General features: G+C 41.5%; 1 protein-coding gene and 3 long non-coding RNA genes across 8 annotated transcripts in view; 2 read left to right on the top strand and 2 right to left on the bottom strand.

Moving 5' to 3' along the window:
- Positions 1-9599, top strand: part of LOC145549199 (uncharacterized) — a 12433-nt gene extending 2834 nt beyond the window's left edge. The window contains exon 2 of the long non-coding RNA XR_014085174.1: positions 8998-9599. This is a non-coding gene — a long non-coding RNA (uncharacterized LOC145549199). The remainder of the gene's footprint in view (positions 1-8997) is intronic.
- The window catches only part of LOC145549197 (uncharacterized), a 26532-nt gene that overhangs the window by 4130 nt on the left and 2305 nt on the right, over positions 1-20097 (bottom strand). Inside the window, exon 2 of the long non-coding RNA XR_014085172.1 lies at positions 19439-19601. This is a non-coding gene — a long non-coding RNA (uncharacterized LOC145549197). The remainder of the gene's footprint in view (positions 1-19438; positions 19602-20097) is intronic.
- Positions 1610-4907, bottom strand: LOC145549146 (uncharacterized). Its single transcript, XR_014085116.1, has 2 exons — positions 2111-4907; positions 1610-2027 (listed from the first exon to the last, which is right to left on the bottom strand). It is a non-coding gene; the product is annotated as an uncharacterized LOC145549146 (long non-coding RNA).
- The window catches only part of LOC103481227 (voltage-gated potassium channel KCNC1-like), a 76998-nt gene continuing 68497 nt past the window's right edge, over positions 11597-20097 (top strand). For 4 of the 5 annotated variants that reach the window (XM_008436570.3, XM_081601080.1, XM_008436568.3 and 1 more), the window contains exon 1: positions 11597-12096. The gene's annotated coding sequence lies outside the window, so the exon portion shown is untranslated. The remainder of the gene's footprint in view (positions 12097-20097) is intronic. The other variant, XM_008436566.3, reaches the window with a different exon arrangement.

The raw sequence follows: 20097 nt of genomic DNA, 5'->3' as shown, positions 1-20097 counted from the left end.
TGACCACTTGGTGCTCAGACAGTTTCAACTTTACGCACAGAGAACATCGTGGAGCTCATTATTAATCAGACTAAGAACAATATCTGTCAGAGAATCACCTCTGATCTGGACGCTTTAACGGACCGGAGACTTTGGAGCTCCTAGCTCAGCTGATCCGCTTCTGCGGGGTTTTTCTCCCGCTGAGGGAAGTGATGCGGGATCAGGAAACGATCAGAGTTCTGCCGTCTTCTAATCACGTCATTTCGTGAAATGTTACCTGATTTCTAAAACGTTCTCGCAGAGAAATAATAAATGTTTCGTTTGATGACTACAAATTGGAAATAAAATGATTTTTTTCTTTGACGGACAAAAAAAAACTGTAGCGCCACCTCTGCTCCAAACTACGAACATTGTCGGCCCCTCTTCAATTTTTTCTCTTTTTTGCGGAGGATCAATAAATAACTTATTGGTGGTTTACAACCACCAGGTATGAAGTGCTTTAGCCTTTGAGTTGCACCACAGCGCAGCAACTGAAACACCCAGGAGAAGAATATCAGCTTGTTGTTATGAGTATAAAGGAGGCTGGTATCGCGCCTGATAAAAATCTTTTTATTTATGTCATCACATGGACTTATATAAAGTTTTATACATTTTTTTTCATATATTTATTATTGTTTTTCTTCTTTAGATATATTGAATTAGAATGAATCCAAATAATATACAGGAATAACCTGGTGCCGTTACATGTCAATCATCAGGGGGGGCCAATCAGATGACAGGGGGAGCAATGGCCCCCCTGGCCCCCGTCTCTGGCTACGCCACTGCTCACAACGTCATGTGAGAATCACAAGCAAAACTTTGAGTCAAACAAAAACTTAGAATATCAAGAAAAATTTATGACATGCACAAATAAGTTTGCTTAACAAAAACAATCACAGAGACATGAGACGGCTGTTCATGAGACAAATGTGTGATTTAAATGTTTAAAAAGGTTTTTTTAAGCAAAACTTAGTAGGCTTTTCTCATGGTGACATGCATTAACAATTCAATTTTTGCTTTTGTTTTTTTCTTTTTTCTGCAGTTCCACCTTAAAGTTTGATGCAGCTCTGCTTTCCTGATTGGACCGTCTTCATCTCCACTGCAGCAAACAGGAAGCTCTTTTTATAGATTACAGTCCACTAATCTGTAATCTATAAAAAGATTACAAGGGCATAAAGGTGGCTTTGTGCCCTTGTTTATATTTTTAATAGTGTAATTCTGTAAAGACAAAATATGTAAACCAGAGCTAGACCACTAGCTCTGATTTACAAAATAGACCTGCAGAAAGAAATTACTAATAAAATATCTTACATATGCATAGTGTTATGCTCTATGTAGAGATTTCCTTTAGCTCTGATTGTATGTCTCACAATTTTGTAATTTATCATTGTTTATTAAACTCTGAAAGCTGAGAGGCTGTTAATATTCTGTCCTAGAAGGCGGTTAGATGGGCCCTTTTTTGTTGTTGAGCACCTGCCCCTGTAGTGGTCTCTGTACGGCCCTGGCCATATATCTGCCGTAGCTAATACTAGGGACATTCTGTCATATGTGCATGGTTGTAGGTGAGGAAGACGCCGGTAAACCCAGGTAGTAATGAGGAAATTATGTATTTAATAAAGAATCAGGAACAAACTCAGAAAGACATGCGGCACTGGAAACGGACAGACGAACGATGAACTAATGACGAGGACCCGACGAAGGACAGAGACAACAGGTGGGGTTAAATACACAGGGAAGCTAATCAGAAAGACATGGACACGCTGGAGGGACTATGTCTCTCGGCTGGCATGGGAACGCCTTGGGATTCCCCCGGAGGAGCTGGAAGGAGTGGCTGAGGAGAGGGAAGTCTGGGCCTCCCTTCTGAAGCTGAAAACCTATTGATCGTTTTTGTAGGGAAACTGGAGCACCCAGAGAAAACCTATCCATCTATCTATCCATCTTCTATCTATCTATCGACCAATCGATCGTTTTTGAAGGGAAACTGGAGCACCCAGAGAAAACCTATCCATCTATCCATCTATCTATCCATCTTCTATCTATCTATCGATCAATCGATCGTTTTTAAAATGAAACTGGAGCACCCAGAGAAAACCTATCCATCTATCTATCCATCTATCGATCAATCGATCGTTTTTGAAGGGAAACTGGAGCACCCAGAGAAAACCTATCTATCTATCCATCTATCCGTCCATCCATTTTCTTCAGGTCATGGGGGCAGCAGCCTAAGTAGGGAGGCACAAACTTCCCTCTCCTAAGCCACTTGGGTCAGCTCCTCCGGGGGATTCCCATCACATTCCTTGGCCAGCTGAGAAACAGATATTTATCTGGGACTGGAAATGGACGGGAATTTTACTCTTTTAATTTGCTGTTGGTGATCCTCAGCAAAGTGCACAGAGGTGGATTTGAGTAAAGGAAGTGTGACTGGCTTCCTAACTTTCTGACGACTCAGTATAGGTCTGTTCTTTGTGTCGTCATGTTTGTCAGCAGTTCCCACCGATCTTCTTGCAGATCTTCTTGCAGACTCTGCCAGGGAGGTAGTTCTCCCTGGCAGAAGTACCTCCCTGCCAGCTCCACACACTCTGTCTAATTCCATCAAGGTCTGCATGTTTTTCCTTTCAATCTCACACTGTTCCTTTTTCTCCTGCCGTTTGAGTTGAACTCGGGAATCCCAAGAATTGGTCAGACTTTTTATAGCTGCAGCTTTTTTCTCTTTCTCCAGTTTTTCACGCTTGTGCTCTGCAGATTCCCGCTCTTTCCTTTCTTTCAGTAACTTGTCCGCCATAAAAACCCGTTTTTTAGCTTCTTCCTTCTTTGTAAGTGACAGTTGGTCGTACACTATTTTTTTACGTATTTCACGACTTCTGTCCTTATCAGGAATGTCGCAGTCCATCCAGGAATCAGACCCTTTATTTATGATCCTATCCATTTCAATCTGCTTTTGCCGTTTGTATTCAACTTGATCATCCCATGCATCAGTCAAATACTTTTGCATTTTGACTTTCTTTTCTTTCTCCTGTTTGTCAAGTAACTTTTGGGCAAACTCCTGCTTAGCTTTTTCTTGATTAAGCTTTTTCTCTTCAACAGCTTCTTTGACATATTCTTTTCTCCTTATATTCTCTATATTTTCATAGGCCATCTTCTTACATTTCTCTTGAAATTTAACCTGCTCGTGAACATTTTTCTCCCTCTCGTCATGTACATATTCTGACCGTTTGCCTTCACTAACTCTGGGTGTTTGCCTTGGCTTTACCAATCGTTCCTCTGCCTTCTCACTAACCGGATTGATGAATTTTTGTTCATTTCCACGTGACAAAGACTTTTTAAACTGTATGCCATGTTTGTCCTTTCCAGAATCCTCATTGGAAAGGACAATGAGTTTTGGACAAGCTCTCAACTTGTCAGCTTTAAACTTGTCCACATCCGTGGACAAGTTGAGAAGTTTTTGCCCATCTCTGTCAATTTGCAGCAACGTTTTTGAAGGTGTTTTCTCCCGCTTGTCTCTCCAGTTTTGCACATCCCGTGCGTAGGCATTCGTTGGTCTTGGCTTCTTCTCCTGTAATTTATGAAGAGCAGCTTCGTGTCTTTCTTTCAACTCCTGTACTTTTCTAAATTTATTACACTGGTCAATGCGTGCCTGAATATCAATTCCGTCTACCAAACTTATAAGGAAACCTGAGCTTGTGCTAGAGTTGGAATCACTTGAGGCGGATATCTCCTGAATATCTACGCAATCCTCCCGAATCTCTACTTTTCGTTGCGGTATGGGGGTAGGATGGATATCTTTTTTAATTTTAGGTAATTTTAAAATCGAGTTCCTTAAAGCATGGTCCTGATCCTCAAATTTGACGCTCTTCTTTAATCCAAAATCACATGGGAGGTCTGGGTCAAATATCTTTCTCATCATAGGCATAGGTGTATCAGGCCTCCTGGGGAATCGACGGGGCTCCATCTTGCGTTTCAGTCTCTGGTGAAAAATTGCACTTCTCTATAAATCCGTTGAGTTCTGCGCATCTGGCTTTAGAACACACGTAACAAGATATTCAAAGGGTTCAGAGCTGATGTCATAGAATCTATGACACAAAGCCTGGGTTCCTAGTGACATCATCAGTTGGGTAGAAGTGTAACAGTTGCTATGGTAACCAGGAAAAGCTCTGAAGTGATTCACACTTCCTAGTGAAGGAGATGTTTCAACCCATCAAAACATTTCCAAATAAACTCATTCATATTAACACAAATGTAACTTTTTCCAACAATTTAGACAAGATTCAGCCAATGTGGCTGTAAATGGTTTAGGCTTTACAATGTGCAAAACACAATCACCTGGTTTCCCATTAAATCTGCTCAACAGTGTTTTCCTCATCAATACATTTTTTGATGAGGAACCTAACAATAGTTTCTAATTTCTTTTGCTGGCCGCTATCTAAGCTACGGCCTAAAGACGGCGTTCCCAGCGTGTCATTTCGTTCAACCTTAGCTTCGAGCGCATGGGCGTGTGAAAACCACCACGTATGTACGAGCATGCAAAGAGCTGAGAGAGGTAGAGGAAAACAGAATGATTTATTCCTGACGCTCTCTTCCAAGTGACCTGCACAAGTTTTGACTCTCCACTGAAGACTCCATCAACAGTCTTCATGCTTTTTTCATGTGGTTTTGTATGTTTTCCTCCCACAAATAGCTTAATACAGAAAACTTTTCATCAGAAACAACTGATGGTCAAGCAGGTGATGAGCTTTTTCAACCAAGTTCCATTGAACAAGTGGGTAGTTTAAGTATTTCCAATTTATTAGTAATGTTCTTTGACATGTTGTGTTGTACCTTTCATGTTCATGTGTAAATTATTGAATACAACATGTGAATAATTAGTAATTGTAATCCATCCATCCATCCATCCATCCATCCATCCATCCATCCATCCATCCATCCATCCATCCATCCATCCATCCATTTTCTTACACCCTTGTCCCTTAATGGGGTCGGGAGGGTTGCTGGTGCCCATCTCCAGCTAACGTTCCGGGCGAGAGGCGGGGTCACCCTGGACAGGTCAACACAGAAAGACAGACAGGACACACAACCATGCACACACTCACACATAATAATAATCCCAATAATCCCTGCAGACCTGATGCATGAGTCAGCAGTTTGGAGTGCCAACACCTTTTGGCATGTCAAATACAAATCCCAGTGTCTTCCTGGAACATCCTCTCTGCCTTGTCCTCTGTTCTCACGAAGAATCGCAGCTTCTGATGATTCATCAGTTTGAACATCTCTTCAGGCCATCAAACCTGTTCGGCTAAAAATAAAAGACATTCTTCTTCTTTTGGGCCTCATAAAGACTTAACTGGGTGATATCCTCTCCTCCCAATAGTAAGTAACTCCTTTGGGAATATTAGGGTTTCTCTAACATTTGATTTACAGCGAAAATTATGTTACTTTTTCCTAAATATATATATAAAGTAATTTTACACGAACTATTACCGAGATTCAAATAGATATTCTGTGTGATTCAAATACTCTCTCTAGAGACATTTCAATAAATATTCTTTCATACAATCCAGAAAACTCTTACATTTTTCTTTTCTGAAAAGTTTTCCTCAAACTCAGAGAGAGTTTCTCGATTGATTTTTACCCAGAAAGCACATGGGCAAAAACCGTTAGTGAAACGGTCACTGGGACTGACTAGTATATATTCCATTGAGGGAAACCTGGAATGCGGCGTTCATAACCAGTGGCGGAGCTAGACCCCCAAAGCTGGGGGGGCCAAGGGGGGGCCAGGACCACCCCTGGGGGGGCAAAATCTTAAATGTATATATATATATATATATATATATATATATATATATATATATATATATATATATAGGCCCCTCTGTCACTTGACATGTTATAATTAACACCTTTGACTGGCGCACATGGAGACATGATAGACCTTACGCTAAGAGTTCATTGCAGAGGAAACTAAAATCAATCAAATAAAAGATCCTTTCTGAATATCATCTCATGGACACTGAACTAAATGCGTCTTTCTGACCGGGAGCTGACAGCGTGTTGAAGAGTTATGGACACCTTGGTTAGGAAGCTCTGTTTTGACAGGTAAAAATAGTTCGGGTCGGACCAGAATTATTTGCCTGATGGTGGCTCGGGCTTCTCATGAGTTTACATTTAATGAGTTTGGAGCACACAGAGAAAACCTAAAGAGAATGTGATCTACTTATTGTAGTTCAAGTAGAGGAATAACAGCTGACTGTTGAGAGAGGAAAGAAATTAAAGTGCAGATCCGTTAGGCAGAAACAAGCGCAGAGCGCTGAGCAATAAATGCTCCAATTAATCACACATGAGACGACAAACGCCAAATATACAATATATAGTTACACTGCTTACGTTAATGGTGTTTTAAAAACAAAACCAGTAAAAACTTAACCTAGTTAATATGCCAGATTCCCTCCTCAGCCTCATTTTGATAAGAACAGAGAGCAGTTCGCTGGTTTCTGTCCAGACTGTGATCAGCTGACCACTTGGTGCTCAGACAGTTTCAACTTTACGCACAGAGAACATCGTGGAGCTCATTATTAATCAGACTAAGAACAATATCTGTCAGAGAATCATCTCTGATCTGGACGCTTTAACGGACCAGAGACTTTGAAGCGCCTAGCGCAGCTGATCCGCTTCTGCGGGGTTTTTCTCCCGCAGAGGGAAGTGATGCGGGATCAGGAAACGATCAGAGTTCTGCCGTCTTCTAATCACGTCATTTTGGGAAATGTTACCTGATTTCAAAAACGTTCTCGCAGAGAAATAATAAATGTTTCGTTTGCTGACTACAAATTGGAAATAAAATGATTTTTTCTTTGACGGTCAACGAATAAACTCCAGCGCAACCTCTGCTCTGAACTATGAACATTGTCGGCCCCTCTTCGGTTTTTTCTTTTTTTTTTTTTGCGGAGGATCAATAAATAACTTATTGGTGTTTTACCATCACCACCAGGTATGAAGTGCTTTAGCCTTTGAGTTGCACCACAGCGCAGCACAACTGAAACACCCAGGAGAATATCAGCTTGTTGTTATGAGTATAAAGGAGGCTGGTATCGTGCCTGATCTAAATCTATTTATTTATGTCATCACATGGACTTATATAAAGTTTTATAAATTTTCTTTTAATATATTTATTATTGTTTTTCTTCTTTAGATATATTGAATTAGAATGATTCCAAATAATGTGCAGGAATAACCTGGCGCTGTTACATGTCAATCATCTGGGGGGGCCAATCAGATGACTGGGGGGGCACTGGCCCCCCTGGCCCCCCCTCTAGCTCGGCCACTGGCGCTGGGATGCCTTTGGGGGGCGTTTGGTCGAAGGTAAACTTTACACCTTAAATCCACAACAATACCAGTTTAGACTTTGAGCAACTTGGTAAAACTGTATTGTGTAACATTAAATCATGGCTGCAGCTGTATCGATGGCAGCTCTTCTTCTCTTCAGTGTTTGTAGCTTCATGGCGCAGCTCCGCTCCGCATCAGTTCAGCTTTACACCGGCTGATGACGCTGCTGTGATTCACTTTGTCTGGTATTTATGTAGCTACATGTTTTGGCAGTTCTGTGATCATGTCAAAGCAGCAATTTATGTTAAAAAGTGTTTTATTTCCGTTTGAAAGCTGCCCGCTACCATGGAAGAACAACAGAAAATCGCTCTTATAAACATGTGATTACTAAAATCACGATGCCCTCACTTTGTATCCCTCTGAAAAATGAACCCATTTAAATAAAGAAATCCCTCCATGAGTGATTCTTCGATAGAGAGCGTTAATTTTATAGCGTTAACACGGAGCTGTAAGTGGTCCGGGATGAAACGGGTTTGATGGAACAACGGTACCACAGCACTTTTAAATTTCAATAATCAGAATGCAGAAATTGTTTCCGTTGTTTTAAAAGGTTTATGTCATTCTGCCTTTTCCCCATCGATGTTTCCCGACCGCCCTGCACCTTAGGGAGTTAAAAAAAAAGAAAAAGCCGCACATTGCGCAAAACTCTGAAACAGGAGAAGCGGGCAAAACGGAGCGACGAACTAGATGTGAATTATGGCATAAAAACAGAGAATCCGAAGCTGAACAGTGAAAAATCATCACATGATGTGAAACACATGATGATTAGGCGGCGCAGCAGGTGATGAGTGAAGATTACTGATGGTCAATAAACGATAAAATAAATTTAGCAACAGGAAAGAAACTAAAGTGGACATAGCAATAAACCAAGAGATGATAATATTAATCAAATGAAACTAAATGGAAATGAATGAAGAACAAAATGCAAGAATAAACTAAGAAACTACAGTAAATACGGAGGAATAAACTGGTATGGCAAGACATTTCGAGCAATAATTAATACAGAGACTGTATGGCAAGAATAAACAGACACTATTTCCAGATAAAAGGTAAAATAATATTGTTAAAGTGCCATGGGCAGGGGCGCAACTACACATTATTCAGGTGGATGCGAAAACATAAATTGGCGCCCCCCACGAAGGAGCGTAGAAACATACGCTCGCCTCCCCCCCAGCCCCCCTCCTCCAGACGCCGATATGTTTAGGGCAAAACTCGCTACATTTACCTCGTTATGTGCGCGAGGTGAAAGAGCGTAAGGCGCTGAAGTGTACGGGAAAACATAATCCATGCGCCGATTCAAAACATCTACAATAATGATAGTAACATTAATAATAAAATAATTGTCAGTCCAAAGTAGCCTACAAATCTTTTGGTGGGGGGCGGTGAGGGACCTGGATTAGGGCTAGGGGGGCGCTGGGCCGAAAAAGGTTGAGAAACACTGATTTAATCCTTCCTTCCTTCCTTCCTTCCTTCCTTCCTTCCTTCCTTCCTTCCTTCCTTCCTTCCTTCCTTCCTTCCTTCCTTCCTTCCTTCCTTCCTTCCTTCCTTCCTTCCTCCCTCCCTCCCTCCCTCCCTCCCTCCCTCCTTGAGGGAGGGAGGGAGCAGGTTTGAACAGATTTAGCATTTTTAACGTTTTATATGTTAATAGCACTGAAGCTCGTTAGGATTGTAGTTTTACTTCGCAGTTTCTAATCAATGATTGATGGGCATTGAACACAAATGCAGGCCACACTTTTAAGATTTTTTATTTCTGAAAAAGAAAGATGGAAACTGTGTAAAAGTTGAACCAACGTGTCTTGTTGTTCCTCTGCTCCACGTTCAGCTCTGGTTGCTCAATCCAGCTGTTTTATGTTTCATGGGAGGTCAGAGGTCACGCGCTTCCAGGGAGCCGATGTTCCTGCAGGTCTGATTGTTGGCTGAACATCAGGTGGAGCTGAGAGACGCAGCTGGAGTTCGGAGGATTCTCATGAATCCTGACTCTGTCTGGAGGATAAAATTCACTCGTGTGACGTAAAACCACCGACACGTTTTCCCTTCAGATGATTCCCGGGAAAGAAAAGAAGAGAAACTGGAAACCTGAAGGGATTTAAACATGTTTCCAGTAAAATCACCACATGTCTCTCCATGTTTTCACAGTTTTATCTTTTTTTTTATTGATGTATTTTCTCAGTTCATTGGTTATATAAATCTTTGACACAATGAAACGTTTTATTGTTACAATCAGTCTTGGAAGTCAGTTTGTGTCTCAATATGATTCAAAAGTAAATAAAGATTAAATAAACTTTCACGTCTCATGTGATGGAGTATTACTGCCGTTGTAGATTTTTTTTTTTTTAAAGGAGTAAATTTCCACCAAAAAATTCAAAAATTTTCACAAAAAATCTTTTAGAAAAAAACCTTTTTACAAAATTTCTGAGATTAATCCAAAATGTTCTATTTTTCTTTTCTTTTCTTTGGCACATTTTCAAACTTTCTGAGTTTTTGTCTAAGAAAAGTTTTGACTTTTTATTGTTTTTTCTAGAATTTTTCTTCTTTTTCTTTATTTTCGCCTTTTGAAACTCAATATTTTCAAGTTTTTGTTTTTGCAAAATTTCAACTTTTTTTCTTGTTCTTTCCAGAAAATGTGTCAGAAATGATCTGGATCCAAACATCTGGATCTTTACTTGCATGATGGAAAAACTTGATAAAAAAAAAATTACATTGTAAACATTTTTCTAGTCGCGATAATAATCTCCATAAACACACCAAGGATACACAAATCTTTCATGACTGTTATGATTTTCTGTTTGCAGAAGGAAACTCGGCTGCAGTTTTGAGAGCTAAAATAAATAAATCGGCTCTGGAAAACAACAGCTGTGTATTTGCTGCAGGGCTGAAAGAGACGGAAACAAACCAGGATGTAGTTTCTGTTTGTTACTGAAATTTTAGGAAATATTGCTGGAGCTTCAAGCTTTTGACTCCCAAACTGAGTTTTTGTTTTTCGCTGCACTGTTGTTTGTTTTCGATTATGTGTTTGCTGCGGATCATTGAATCAACTGGACTCAGTTTCTGCTTCATCTCCCTGATTTTCATTTTTGCCTTTGTGTTTTCAGACCACAGATTCTCAGGTCAGTAATTTAATTTCGTCTTTGCTTTAAATGATCTGCAGCCGTCTGAGTCTCATCACTGTCTGATTAAATGCCGATGGAGCGGCCTTTGACTGATCCTCTAAGTTTCATGAGACTGTCTTCACTCAGCACTGAGTCCATCAGGGAAACTGCTGGCACACAAACATCCTGCAGGCAGGAAGAAAAACTCATCTGGTTTTATTCTGCAGCTGATGTCGCAAATCAACAACTTACTAAAAGTCAAAAGAGAGTTTTGTTTAATTTTTTTTTGCGGAAGAAGATTTAGGCAAAATAAAAACTTTGCAAAAAATGACTGATGATGTTTATCTTGAGCTGAAAGATGTTTTAAAAAGTTCGTTATGACAGAAATACATTTTATTTATGGGTTCAGGGTTTTCATGTAGGTGTCAGCTAAAAAATAATCAAATAAAAAGTTAAATAGTGGCTGAAGGTGTGCAGGGTTCTGCAGCCGGGTGTGTTTTGGTTTTTTACATTTTCATCTCAGTTGATTTTTTTATTTTTATTTTACAGAGCAGATGAAGGTGAGAAGGCTCGGAAATGTATGATATATTTCGAACAAATGTAAAATCATGTTGGTTTATTTTAATTTTTTTCATGTCGAATAAATAAATTGTGTTAAAAATAAAAACCAATTTCACTGTTTTTATTTGTCTCCCTAATGATGTTTGGCTGTTAAAGTGCAACAGAATCCACCTGCTCCTCTCAAACCACGTGACTGATGATGTCAGCAGAGTCACAATCAAAGCCGGGAACCTGGAGACAAAATGGTGTTAGTGCGCCCATCCATCCATCCATCCATCCATCCATCCATTCATCCATCCATCCATCCATCCGGCCGGAAACGGGGCTGAAACAGACAAAAACACTGAATCACTTTAATTTTCTGGCTTCTCCTTTCAGTTCCGCTGCATTCATGAAGTTCAGGAGACATATGGGAAAAGCATTAGCCTCCAGTCACCAGGGCCCTCCCACCCTCTCTGTCTTGCTCTCTAATCCGCCCACATGAACCGTCTGAGGAAAAAAATAGTGCAGGAGGTGACGCTCCTCCAAAGGAACAGAGAGGAAGAGGAGAGGGAGAGGAGAGGGAGAGGAGAGGAAGAGGTGTCTACAGGCTGCATCTCCACTCAAACATTTGGAAGAGGGGGGAGGCAGAGGAAGAGCTACACCCAGAGAGAGAGAGAGAGAGAGAGAGAGAGAGAGAGAGCAACAAAGACTGGCACTTCTTTTTTTTCGTTTTTGGCAATAACAAAGAGGTGGGAGAGACAGAAAATAGCATAAATAAGCGGGGGACTTCTGCTTCATTTCATCCGGAAGACTCCATCATCATGACCATAACGCGCTTTAAGTAACATCCGGCAATAATAACGCGGCTTTCCAGCAACAGATGCGCGCGATTTGCCTCTGATTTTGATTGGAGAGAAAAGCAGCAGAAGAAGAAAAGAGATCAGCCGAATGCCTGCGAGAAACTGGACTGAGAGCATCAAGCAGAGAAATCTGCGCTTTGATTGATCTTTTTCCGTAAAGCTTCACGTGCGTGTCTGCGCGCGCACAGCAGCCGAACCTGAGCCAAACGCGAGTGAGTATCAAACCGTGACTGTGTGTGTGTGTGTGTGTGTGTGTGTGTGTGCGTGTTATTCTGATTGGTGTGCGTTTTTCTTTATTTTACATACTGGTCGCTTCATTCAAAGGAATATTTTTCCCAGCTTGGAAAATAGAAATAATAAAAAAAAATAACTGCATCCGTTTCGCAGCATTCAACAAGTCTGCAATACCGGTGGGGGAAAAAAAAAGTGTGATCGTGTTTTGATCAATATCTGACTCAAAGCATTTAAAGGGAAACGAGAACTACAATCTGAAAGTGGAGACAAAATAAATCAAAATAAACAGTTTGATGCTGTCTGACTGAAACAGGCTGGAGGTTTAAATGTTGGGTGTTTCCTCCAGCAGGTCGGAGCAGTTTCATGACTCTGGGCGCATGCATGCACTCCCTCCTGCATCATTCTGCCTGCACGAGTTCCCCTGTTTCTGTGTGTGTGTGTGTGTGAGAGAGAGAGAGAGGGAGAGAGTGTGTGTGTTGCTTTGTGCTTTTAGCAGGAATGCATCTGTTCTTCTCTTTGCATGTCAGTTTTCTCTGTGTGTGTGTGTGTGTGTGTGTGTGTGTGTGTGTGTGTGTGTGTGTGTGTGTGTGTGTGTGTGTGTGTGTGTGTGTGTTGAGGCCTGAAATGGAGGTCTGATATGGAGGAGGAGATGCAGAGGCTGAACAGGAAGGACATGGTGTCTCTGAGATCTCATCCAGGAAGTCTAGAAGAGATGGAGGCGGGATGCTGAGCGTCTAGACTTTTTCTCCCTCCTCTCTCCACGGCCTTTTTCCCGGCGTTCGCTGACAGTTTCCTCCATCTGCATTCCTCTGCATTTCACACACAGAGCCTGTGGTTTCGTAACAGCTGGCTCCGGCGCTCCTCTCCTCTCCTCTCCTCCTCCATTTGCTCTCCCTCTGCCACCTTCCCCAGCCCCGCTCTCGGTCCTGCATTATGAATCGACTTGCTGCTGCTATTTTTAGGCCCAGGGTAACCCAGAAACACCCCTTTTTGATTTTTTTTGTAAAGAAGAGGGAATAAAGATTCCCCTCTCCTTGTGGGATTCTGGTGGAGTAAGTCAGAGGGGCTCGTAAAAGGAGGGCGCTGCTGTTTGAATCTATTTTGACAGCTGTGATTGAGCTACGGCTCCGTTTTCCTCGGACCCTTCATCTCTCATGCTTTCTCTCTCATCTGTGGCCTTCAGAGCTGGAAACTTCACTGCATCTGTCCTGATTACCTGCTGGACAAAATCCAGCTCCTCTAATGTCCACTCTGCTCCCCTTTTCCTCTTCTTAGCTTCTCTACGCTCAGAAAGTATTTATTCAGGTTTTTAAAGTGCGATTCTGTCAAGTTTCCAGACGTTCGGTTAGAAAATCCTCAGAGCGGTGCAAGTTATAAAGCACGTCTTCTATTCTATCCAGCTCAACCAGATTAAATGTTGATCTAACTCGTGTAATCTGAGTTTCTTCATCACAGCGTTAGCAAGCGCTGCTAATCCGTCTCATTTGCTTTTGCTGCTCCCTCTGTTCATACAGTTAGAGAACCGGGCAGAGAGACGTTGGAGTCGGGTGTCATTTGAACTTCTTGATGTTTTTATACACAAGAACAATTTGTTTCTTTTTTAGGGTTAAAAAAAATCATCATTTTCTTTTGGGCACATTGATATTCCAGGAAAATTATGTTAAACATGAAAGTTTCCAACTGTAAGCCAATAAAACCAGATCTAAAATCTGCTGCTGTTAATTTTACTGTCATTCTCTAATGCATGAAAAACTGCTAAAACCTGCATTGTTTGTTATATTTATTTATAGAAGCGTCAGGGCTGCACAGTGGCGCAGTTGGTAGAGCTGTTGCCTTGCAGCAAGAAGGTTCTGGGTTCGATTCCCGGCCCCGGTCTTTCTGCATGGAGTCTCCATGTTCTCCCTGTGCATGGTGGGTTTTCTCCAGGTACTCCGGTTTCCTCCCACAGTCCAAAAACATGACTGTCAGGTTAATTGGCCTCTCTAAATTGCCCCTAGGTGTGAGTGTGTGTGTGCATGGTTGTGTGTCTCTGTGTTGCCCTGCGACAGACTGGCGACCTGTCCAGGGTGACCCCGCCTCTCGCCCGGTACGCTAGCTGGAGAGGCACCAGCACCTCTTGACCCCACTGAGGGACAAGGGTGTAAGAAAATGGATGGATGGATAAAAGCGTCAGTTGGCTCTTCATCACTTATCTGACCTTCAGAACAAAGACTTGTTGAGTTTGTTGCTGTTGTTTCATCCGAGTCACCAGGAGCCACAAACACACAATCCCAAACTTTAACCAACAGACTGACGCCTTTAACTTCCTCCGTTTGGGTCGCTTGAAACTCCTGAAATCTGCTGAAACATGGACTCCAATCTGACGGATAAACTTTCCCACTCTGAGGATTTACTCACTTTTTCCTACAAGCTGTGTTTCCTACAGATAAAGGAATTATTACTGATAATAACTTCAGTAACCTACTGAAGTTCACTATCAGATCTGCTGGCCTTTCTTTGCAGCAGATCGGACAGGAAGAGGGCAGAGAGAGAAAAGCAAAGGTCAAAGGGTCGGGACTCGAACCCCGGTGGGCTGAGCTGGCGACTAAAAGCCTTTATTTATGAGCCGGCCGCTTTGCCGCCCCTCGTCTGCTCCTTTAAAGACATATTAAAGGTTTTATGAAGGGAGATTTTGCTAAAAGGCTTTAAAAAGCGAATATCTTACCCTCAGTAAATAACTCTCTTGGGTCTGAAACCGTTAGCTTCAGTCTCAGAGGCGAAAGCTTATCGCTAATCCAACGAGGGACCAGAACTAAAGCAAACTTTTGCTGTTTTATGCCAACTTTTCTCAAAAACGTCTCAGAAAAGAGTATTTCACAAATTGTTACGTTGTCTTCTGCCTGTTTTTAAAGCTAAACATGACCTCTGACCCCTACGTAAACTCAAACTACTCGTGCTAAAATAAGCTGGAAATAAATCCGGACAGAATAAAAGTTGAATCATAAACTGGAATGAGTTCCAGACTGTGGAGTCTGCAGCCGATACAGAAACAGGAAGCAAAGGTTGGAGGCAGTGCAACACCAATTATCTTCCTGTGTGAAACGCTAAACGCTGAACGAAGTTTCAAGTGTTTCAGTTAGAGAACGTAAAACAGCAAAAATCAGTTAAAATCAGTCACATGATTTATAATATAAAACTTTCCCTTTTTACATCACCACCATTACAAGTGGACAAAATGATTTGTTCCTCTGTTAATGACCAAAAAGGTAAAAAAGTGATAAGAAATAAACATTTACTAGTCAGTGAAAACCAGGCATCAGTTTTGAATTGTGGCTCAACAGAATTATTCTAAAAAACAAACTTATGAATCAGGTCAAAATGATTTAACCTGCTGCTCAACCTTTCCAGGTAATGAAAGTATTTTTATAACTTTTGCACCTCAGGCACCTGTCAAGAAAACCAGAGATCATCCCACTTTATCGTTACTGTTCAGTTTAACAGTAACAATAAACGAAGTTACATTTAAAGTTAATCACACAGGCGACTCAAGCTTTAATGAAATCAATCTGCTTGTGTGTGTTGTTTTCATCTCCTGCAAACTTTGCTTTAATTCTACTTCCTTTTTCTGTCTAATCATAATAAATCGCAGTTGGTGAGAGAGAGAGTCACGAACAGGAGCAGCAGGTTTCCTGAGAAACATGGAAGAAAGTTTCCACCCTGCAGATCCATAAAAATAATTGAGACTATTCTTTATTTCAAAGAATCAAATCTGAACATTTTGAGTAATTGGAGTAAAATATTTACATAAATATTGGTTTGCTTGTACGAATACTTACACTTACACTTGTGGAAAATACTTACAAGTAAAACAAGCAACTGTAACTTTGGTATCAAATAATTGGAATAATAGTTTATTATAACATAACGTCTCTAAGACAGTGATGGATGTTAACCAGGAGATTCTGGGTTAATATCTGCAGGAGTTCAGACGGTTAAAAGGTTTATGAAGTAAAGTTCACATGCTAGCAGCTAACCTGGATTTGATCTGTTTTGGTAAAACAGAGATGTTCTGCGCATGCAAACAGCTTTCAGTGATAAAGTTTTGCAAAGAGGCTTTTCAAAGATTTATAAAAAAGTTGTTTGTGGTTTATGCGTGTGGAAAGGTCAACTTAGAGCTTCTGTCCTCAAAACCAAAACTACATCTGCTAAATTATTCCACTCAAATGCAAACTGATAAAGTTGATAAAAAAATGAGTTTCACCTGTTTAGCAGAATCACAACCTACCGCAGCTTTAGCCGTGCTCAACATCCTCACTTTCGTTTGAATGAAAACGCTGCTGCCTCCTGGTGGTGGAGGACAGCTGCTACAGCTACAAAAATCCATCCAGACGGAAATAAACAAAAAGCATCAATTTAAACTCAGAGTAGTTTATCTCAGATGTTCTGGAGGAACTCGGGTCAAACTGGCACAATAAACTGGACTTGACTCCATCATAGATGCAGCTGTAAAAAATAAAGAGAACCAAATGAAACCTCCTGTTACTCCACCAAATACTGATTCTGAACCCTTCCTGAGTTAAAACATTAGTATTGTTGTTGCTAAATGAATATTAACTTGGTTTCTTTGCATCTTTTCCCTTAGTTTGAGTTTTTGCTTCGCTTTTCAGAGACATGTTGTCAGTAGTCCATAGAATAAAACAACAATGTCCATTTTACTCAAATGAAAAAGTTTTATCAAAAGATAAACCGATCATTTTAAGTTAATTTTTTCCAGAGCTGTATTTGTGTCTTGAGTAAACATACATAAAACTAAACTGCATTGAATTAAGCAAATAAAATCTTAATTACATCCAACATTCCGACTGGATGCAGATATCCAGACTCTCCCTCCTCCGTCTCACCTCTTTAGCATCTAATCGCCAGCGTCTCTCTTTAGTATCTAATTGTCTTCCAGGTCACAGGTCAGGATTGAGCGTAGTAATACTCCATCCCGTGTGCCGTTCCTCTGTCTGGGCCGGCGGCGCGCCGCATTGCTGCGCTGCCGGATCATAACAGGCCTAATCACACCGGCAGGATAGAGTCATTAATTAGGAGCAGGCAGGTTTAAATGACTGAGAGGAGCTGGGAGGTGAAGGGGAGGCTTAAAGCTATCCGCTCTGAGCACAAATTCTCCAAGAAGCTGGTTTTGAAGTTGAACGCCGAGGGATTTTAGCTCAGATTTACCCGGGGTCTAAAAATAGAGCTCCTTCTCGACATGACACAGTATCTTGTCCCCCTTATTTCAGCGCCGCTTTCAGGGATTAATCTGACCTTTCCTTCACCAAAACACCGTCTTCTACCACTTCTCACTTTTCATCCCGACATCTCAACCTGACTTTGCATCTGTTAGTGGAAAAACTTCCTCATGTAGGGCAGGAAAGATCTGAGACCGGCAGCTCCTGCTGCAGACTCCACTGCTGCCGGTCCGGCTCTGATAAGAGCTTTATGTATTAATAATCCACAGGCAGCTGCAGGAAGCAAAGCAGGAGTGCTTGAGTTTGGTTTTTGACGTAAAAAAGGGAGCAGCAGCAGTCGGGAAGGGGTGAGCGACCGACATGCACAGCACTGAAGACCCCAGAGGGGGGCGGCGGCTGCAGCCTGTGTGGATTGGTCAGCCCTGCAGAGCTCCACCGTGATGTTGCTGAGTAGAGAAGCAGCCGCGGGAAAATGAGACGCTTCCTCCTGGACTGCAGCAAATGATTTAATATCAGCAAAATCTTTCACAGGGGGATCTAAGAGCCTAATGTGGCCCAGATGTTCTCACTTTTCTTCTATTTTTTTTAAATGTTAGCCACAAAAAATTCAAGATGGCGGCCCTGGCTGACAAGGAAGATTTAAAGATTTTGTTTTTCATTAAATCTGCCAATATTTAATCACAGGTGAATACTTTTGGTTTCAAATCATACATATTTGGATCAATAGAAATCATATTTGATTAAGATGGTCACTATGATTTTTTTGTACTAAAATTGCCAATTAGATGAATGTTTTTTAGTGTTTTTAGTGTAAAAGCCAGATTTTTTTGATTTTGTGTCTCAGGTTTCTGATGGACATTTTTCAAAATGGCCACCACGGTTATAATGAAGAGTATATGTTTGCACTAAAATTGGAAGCAGTTATTGCTAGTGGCGGGCATAGCTAACAAAAAAGTTAGCTTCACTAGCTCATTAAGTAAGAATCTTAGCTATGCTAATGCTAAACCACTAAACACACAGAAATATTAGCAGAACCTAAAGCCAAGCTGCTAAAAGCAAACTAATGTTAGCAGAAGCTAATGTTAAACCTAAAAAATTTAAAATATTAACAGAAGCTGATGCTAAATTGCTAAATGCATGAAAATATTAGCTGAAGCTAATGTTAAACTGCTAAAGACACATAAATGCTAGCAGGAGCTAATGCTAAACCACACAGAGATATTAGCATAAGCTAATGCTAAAGTGCTAGATGCTTACTAATGTTAGCAGAAGCTCATGCTAAATCGCTAAACACATAACATATTAGCATAAGCTAATGCTAAAGTGCTAAATGGCGATTTAACATTAACTTCTGCAAATATTTTATGTGTTTAGCAATTTAGCATTAGCTTAGGCAGAAGCTAATGCTAAATTGCTAAACACATAAAATATTTGCAGAAGTTAATGCTAAATCGCTAAACACATAACATATTAGTATAAGCTAATGCTAAAGTGCTAAATGCATACTGTTAGCAGAAGCTAATGCTAAATCGCTAAACACAGAAAATATTAGCAGAAGCTAATGTCTAACGCAAATGAACAAAAGCTAACACTAAACTCTTAAGCAAAAAATAGTGAAAGCTAATGCTAACCATTAACTGTCTCCCTCCAGTTCAGGTCTTGTGTGAGACTCACAAACAGCAAAGTCCTCAGGTTCAGATTTTGATCATTTTAAAGTTGCATGAATACGACGACCAAAGTAGAAAAGACGTGATGCGACATAAAGTTCATCCAAGTCGTGAAAATGGGAAACATTTCATGGCAATAATCGGTTTAAAACGGGCTTTAAAAATGGCCGTCATCTTGAAATTCAAGATGAAATATGAAAACATGACCTGAGGGGAGAGCAGCAAATCTTTCTGCTCGTTCCCACAGTTAGAGATTCTTACAGGGATATTCTGCCTTGCCTCCCTAAGTGATTTGACCTCTAGCTATCTGTATTTTTGGTTCATTTTAGTTTCCTTTCTTCCACATATTCACGCCATCCTTCTTTATTTAGTGTGTTCCTGCCATCACCAGCCCATAACACACACACACACACACACACACACACACACACACGTCCTACCCGGCTCAGATTTACACGGTGAGGTGCAGAGGGTGGGTGAGGTGGGGCGGCACGCGCCGTGGTGTGACACCGCACTGGAAGGGGAGGTGACCGCAGTGCTCTGGCTCTGGCTGCAGTGCTCTGGTTTCTCCTGCGGGGGGCTCCTCGACACTGGGGATGAGCGCTAGAGAGGAGAGGAGAGGAGGAGAGGAGGGAGGGAGGGATGGAGGTGATAAGGACGGAACAGCGTGAAGCCTTGTGGTTACATCCTTTGATGAGGTACAGTGGCGTGTGGAGGGAGAAATGTCTGCAGAAACACACACTTCACACACACACATCGCTGTTTCCTCTAACATCCAGCTCAGCAGCAGCTTCGTCTACCAGGTTCTGCTCTGCATTTCCCCCACGTTTCCCTTCCTCTGCTCCAGCTATCTGTTATCTGCTCTCCCTCCACCCCGCCGCTCCTCTGTGATTGCTGAAGGTTTTGCACTTTTTCTGCCAACTGCTGCTTCTGTTCCGCATAGTCAGCACTCCTCCAAATTCCTCCCTCCTTCCCCCCGGATACTGCCGCTACTGCTGCTACCTCACAGTCAGTGCATCCCATAATCTCCCTCCCTCCCTCCCCTTCTTCTTGCTGCAGTGTTTCTGCTAATATACATTAGCGTCTGCGCGGCGCACCG

The sequence above is a fragment of the Poecilia reticulata genome, chromosome 19, assembly GCF_904066995.2.
Source record: "Poecilia reticulata chromosome 19, P_reticulata-male-v2, whole genome shotgun sequence".
NCBI lineage: Eukaryota > Metazoa > Chordata > Actinopteri > Cyprinodontiformes > Poeciliidae > Poecilia > Poecilia reticulata.
Note: the sequence above shows the minus strand (reverse complement) of the source record. Positions and strands in the feature narration are given on the sequence as shown.